This window comes from Gavialis gangeticus, unplaced genomic scaffold, assembly GCF_001723915.1.
Source record: "Gavialis gangeticus isolate Ggan-Ray unplaced genomic scaffold, GavGan_comp1, whole genome shotgun sequence".
Classification (NCBI taxonomy): Eukaryota; Metazoa; Chordata; order Crocodylia; family Gavialidae; genus Gavialis; species Gavialis gangeticus.
In genome coordinates, this window is record NW_017729025.1 from 114,687,718 (window position 1) to 114,693,976 (window position 6,259).

Below are 6,259 nucleotides of genomic sequence, written 5' to 3' on the forward strand. Positions count from 1 at the left end.
GATCAGGGGTTGAACTAGATGACTTCCTGAGGTTCCTCCCAGCCCTATTTTCTGATTTTATACCTCAGAGATCATATCTCCCTATATATTATCATGGCAGGTGAGATCATCTGAAACATTTAAAATACCCTCCTCCTCCTGCGCGCGCGTGCGCACACACACACACACACCCCCCCCCCCTTAAATTACAAAAGAACAGGGGAGGGTATAATTGGTGGGAGCTCTGAAGGTGTCAAATTTGTTCCCTGCCTAGTTTTTCCAGTTACTTGACCTTCCATTACTTGACCTTCAGGTCACTGTGCAAGATCTATTTGTTACAAGTTTGCTCTCCGACTGGAAAGAAAGGTTAGGTTGTTGGGTGGGGTTCTGAGAATTTGTGGGATACAGAGAGCTTGGTATTGTTTGTAGAGTTCAGTTGAATGATTGTCTCAATTACATCATTTATACAGGATGAGTGTATACTTGCATGCACTTATCCCAAACATCTAATAAATAAAATCACCACACCCTCCCTCACTTGAATTTTGTCTTCTGCGTCTCATCTTGTCTGACAGTTTGTAAGCTCTTCAGGGCAGAGGACATCAAACTGTTTTGTTTATGAACTGCTGCTTAAATGTATAGTAGTAGAGAATGATTTCCAAAACTAAAATATAAAGTTAGTGTAATTAAATCATGCTACAGACATCCTTTGTAAAGGATTCTCAGACAATACTACTTTTCTAATGTGTGAATATTAAGCTGGACCTGCCAACCACAGCAAAAGTTAGAATGCAATAGTCAACTGCATCACTTGAGCTTTTATGGCCCAGCCAGACAGCACAGAAAGAAGTTCAATTAATTCAGTTCAGTCACTGAGTTTCCAACCATTAATAAAGCAGCTTCAACACCTGCAGTGGTGGCGCATATAAAGTAATCAGCTGATAACATTTCCACAGAGTGAAAACTGAGGATAGATGGCAGGTTGGACAGTGATAAATTGAGATATTTACTTAAAAGTGTAGCAGCTCACAAGCAGTTTAGTAAAAGCAGGCTGGTAAGCAGTCACAGTTTTGTGATGGAACGAGAAGGAACCACACGTCTGTTTTTCATGCACTGTAGAGCTATATGTGTTCTCCTTAACACTGTAATTCATCTAGCTCAAACAAAGGAAATGTATGAAGGGTACAGCAACTGTGTGCACTGATATAAATGGAAAGATTAAACAAGGACACAAAAATAGGCTCTTACTTGGTTCCCCCCCCACGTAACAAAAAGTGAACTTGAATTTTCTGTTTTTTTTAAAAAAATGAACATTCAATCTAGAACATTTCAGGTTAGTCTCCTAACTTCCAACTACAAGATGAAGGATTCACATGACAAGATCCCTTAAGCACCGACGTAGGACCCCAATAAGGTAAACCTGAATTTTAAACCACATAATACAATGTACGGTTATCTTTCTACTTCTAGCAGGAAGCAACATGACAAACTTCCTTGCTTCTCAAAGAGTTCAGCTCCATAAAACAAAAGAGAAACTTTAGGGCCCCTATACACGTGCAGCAAGGCTGCTCCGACACACTATAATTACAGCATGTCAGAGCAGACTTGATTAATCAAATCTGCTGGAGCATGGTAATTATTATGCTCCAGCAGACTCCAGTGTCACATATGCCAGTCTCCCCACACTGAAAAATGGCAACAGGAGCACTATAACTAAAGCTTGTTTGATGAGTTTCAGTTAAAGTGCTCCATCGCCATTTTTCAACATAAGGATGCTGATGCACATGATGCTTTCAGAGCTGCTCTAATTAAAGTCCCACAACCACCACCACCCCTGGAAAACATATATAAACACCCTTAGTTTCTTAGTTTAGTTCTTTAGTTCCTAATTAAAAATATTAGCAGATGCTAGGAACTGCAGCCAGACTATGCCAATTGCAAATCACACCAAAAAACCCACCTCACAACTTGTCTCCCTTCAATGAAGAAACCCTTTAGACCTACACTACCAACAAGGCCACAAACAGTATTGGGTGCACAGGCAAGGTAGCTCAGGAGTTAGGGAAAATTTTGCGTCAACAGTGGGGAGAGCTTCATGTAAATTAATAAATCTTTTCAGTCTCTTACCTACTTTGGTCTAAATTTTCCAAAACCTGCTGACCTTGAGCCAGAGTTTTCAGAAACTGATAAGCATTTTCCTATGAAAAGCAGGCCTCTTTAACAAGTTCCAGCAAGTCATCCAAAAATTGAGATATCAAAATTACTAGTCAATTCCAAGAAATTAGGCCCTTATAGGCAATATAGACCTGCGTAGTTAACTATTCTGTAAAAGCTCCTTAATGCAGACGTTCTGGACTAGAAGTGACATTTATTTTAAAGTAATTGTGCCACTCTATGAGCAGAGTACTTATTTCAGAATAAAACTGACTTCCAGGATACAGCATCCACATGAAGGGCTATTGCTCTGAAGGGAGATTCTAATGGGCATGCTACCTGGTTACCACTGTGTCCCTGGACAAAAATTCTAAGGAGGTTGGACAAGGACACTTTGCACGTGTACTTCCCATTATACTTTTTTTAATAAACAGAAAGCGCATCTACACAATGCAATTAATGCACCTGAATAAACTCCGGCGCAGTGCTCACCAGAGTTTACTATTCCCAGACACAGCATTTAAGTGTGCACCCAGGACCACAGCACATTAAGACAGGGCGGCACAGCCCCAGTTGGCAGGGGGCACTGGGCATCAGCCTGCCAGTCCAGAGCTGCTCCAGCCTGACTCAGTGTACTGCAGAAGAACTGGCTGGGACATGAGGGTGTTTCAGCATGGGACTACCTGGCAGGCAGCCCCACACTGTAGCACCCTCATGACCCAGCCAGGCCGTCACCGTTTACATGTGCATTTGTGGCAAAGTAAATGACTCCACCATAGGATAATACTTGTTTCAGACAGTACTAACCTATAGTGGAGTTAATTAGTTTACTCTGGCCTAACAGCACCGCACATGTAGACAGTGACGCTTTCCTATGGAGCTAATTAGGCAACTTTGCAGTAAGGGTCTCATGTAGGTGCCCCTGGAGAGGAGGGTCTTACTCCCAAAGAAGCCTCTCTCAGCAAATAAGCCATGCTGACATCTCTATTTCTAGAGTTGTCATTGTCCTCGTCTTGTGTCCCTACACCACATTTGACCATTTTCTTACACATGCCTATGCTCATTTACTATACTTTGTGAGGTCTTTCATTGTATAGGTCTTCAGGCAGCAGGCACTACAGCAGGTGTTGTATAGTCCGAGGCTATGCGCCTCAGTCACAGGTGGTTGAACCAACGGTATAGCCCCACTTCTTCATTAGTTCCATGGAGCATCCAACTCCAGTACATAGGCAGTTGAGACATTGCCACCTTTGCCATGGTTTGTCAGGCCCTGGTGGTAAGGACTTCACTGCTAGAAAGTCTATTTTTCCACTCTCAGGTATTTTCTTCAGCTTCTTATTCCACAACTTAGTCATGTGTCCTTGGGTGTGGCATCAAGAGGTTGGGTGCTGGTGAGGAATCTCCTGCCTGACTTCAGACGTGTGCTGTAGGATGGTCATACAGTGGTTGTCTCACATCTTCAGTTTGTCTCAATAGCTCTATCCTGCTAGCCACTGCTCTTCTAACGTCAGGCAAAGCAATGCCAACCAGCAGCTACACACTGTTTATGCCGGTAGGCTCCTGTGCCCAATCTGGCCATAGCCATGACCAAACACAAGTGCGTGGCTGCACACTACTTCAAAAATGGCCGATTGGGCAAAAATCTCATTGTATGAGGGTTCAGATGAAGACATTTCAAAACATAGCATCTTCTGTAACTTGCATCTGCCAGCCCGAGCTGTTTTCAGCAGGGACAACACATAGGGAGTGCATGCGGGTGCACCCACACCCCCTACAAAGAGGCACTGCCGACATTGTCGGCAACGCCTGTGGAAGGTCACTGCTTGCCACCCCGCTGGCCGCCACCACTTCTGATGATTGCCGACCCTTGGTCTGTGCTCACCACCACCCCCACCCCCTGCCAACAGCGCCAGTGGTGTCTGCGGGAGCTCCCCGCTTACCGCCGCTGGGCTCCTGCTGCTCCCACCGCCACCGTCACTCCCACCGCTGCCATGCCCCCCCAGCCGCCGGGGACACGAGTCATTCATGGTTGTCAGAATAGGAGAGGGGGAAAAAAGTGAAGGGAGTTGAGTCTGGGGTGGGGGAGTTCCAACTCACCCACCCCACCCTTCAGCACTAGCTGGGAATCCCTAGAATGAGCTCCATCTGCTCCCTTTCTCCCCTCCCATTTTGAAAACAGGGACAGGTTGGGAGGGAGGAGGGGCCATTTCTAGGGGAAACAAGCTGCAGGCTTGCAGCCAGTAGCTAGATTCCCCTTCCCCCTGGAACAGTGAACTTCTGTTTGGTCTGGGGGATCTTTGTAATTCAGAACACTTCCTGAAAATCGTTCCAAGTTACAGCATGGAGCTGCACTTCTGTCTGTGTCTGATAATTATGTACAGCTACACTCCTTCTGGCTGAACCTCATAGGAGTTCATTACCCACGATGACAACTGATAAATGCTTTGCTGCCATCCAATGACTTTTTCTGGTATTATGATTCTCTTGGCATTGCCTCTCCCAGTTCCATAACTGATCAGGTAGAAATCCCAAGTTAATTAAAAGATGGTACTCACAGCTGGAGGCACTTTACATACCTGCAGTGACTAGACTTCATAGAACACTACAGCCTCTCCTCACCTATATGCAAATATTCTCTGTTCTTTTTATCATTCTGCCAACAGAAGCAAAACTTTATCTGAATTCCCAGTCACAAAAACATCATTGTACTCTGGCAGTTAATTTTTACTGGTTTACGATGTACTTTCCTTTACACAAGAGATAATGCCAGCTAACCACAGCAAACCTTTCACACAGCTGTTATGCTTTATACTTGATCAAAGCATTGATTTCGCAGTATTATGTCAATGCCAGACAAGCTGATTCCCTTGCTGTTTTCACTTAGACACTGTTCAGTTTCTGTCTTTGGTTTCTTTACAAAGAGCAACTTGTTTGAGTCCTTATTACTACATCTAAATTAAGTTGGCAAATGTTATATAAATACAAGTGGTATCCCATCAGATTTGAGTGACAAAAGGATACCACCCCTGCTTGCATCTCAGGATTAACCTACCTCCAATCATTTTAAGGGCAATCTTCAAAAGATTTTATGAAATAAACAAAACCAGAGTGCTAAATTATGATAAAAAACATATAGAAGATTAGAATGCTGATGAAAAACATATTTTGAAGGAATCCTGGCAAAGAAATGTAAATCTTACTGCATATATGTGCACATACAAAAAAAGCCCAACAAACTGTTAAGATCTAAACGGTTTTTACTTGCTGCAGATGTTCTGGTATGTTTGTATAGAACATGTCTACAATTCCACTGATTTAAGGAGATAAACACTTAAAAGGACAAGATTATACATTGAATTGTTAGGAAAAACCATCTACAATTTAATGCTTTACAAGAAACACTTAAAAAGGAGTCTGATTTTCAGAACATGAATGTTCAACAGGATGTCTAAGCATCCAAAAAAAGTCCGAGTTACACAATATGTTTGATTACTTTCAAGTATTCAAGCCCTTAACTTTAAATATAGTCTAATCGTGCTTAAATAATCATTAGGCAGAAATATCATTATTATTGTTTTCAGAAAGAACTCTGTCTGCTGACCACCACAGTGGGAGAGGTTAGATTATTAACCCCCAAAAGTTGAAAAATTATGTTACTTTCCCATTCCCTGCCCCCGCCCCCCAAAAAATTTAAAAAATTGACCTAAAAGTCATGTGGGTTCATTTTCAATGAGCATGTGACAATTTGACTGTGATGCTCACAAAGAAAATGTACACATCAAATCCAGTTCTTTGCCCACCTGGAGATCTGATCCCCACCCCCAGTGTAATGAGAAATCTCCTGGCTCCCTGCCCATAGATCCACACTCCACTCAGTTTGCTGCTATACAGGCTCCACAGTTGCTCCATTTCCAAGGTAGGAGGATCTCTGTGGCTCTTATCTTTGCAAAGACCCATCCTATAAGAGAGTAGAGAAAAGGCTGAGGTCACTACTGCAGAGCTTATGAGGTGTGCGAACAAAAACCTTCACTATTCTGCACCTGCTTCTGAGCCTTACAGCATTCAGAGAGCACGTGTGCATACTCAAGTCTGCCCACAGCAACTACTTACAACCTCTCTACCTACA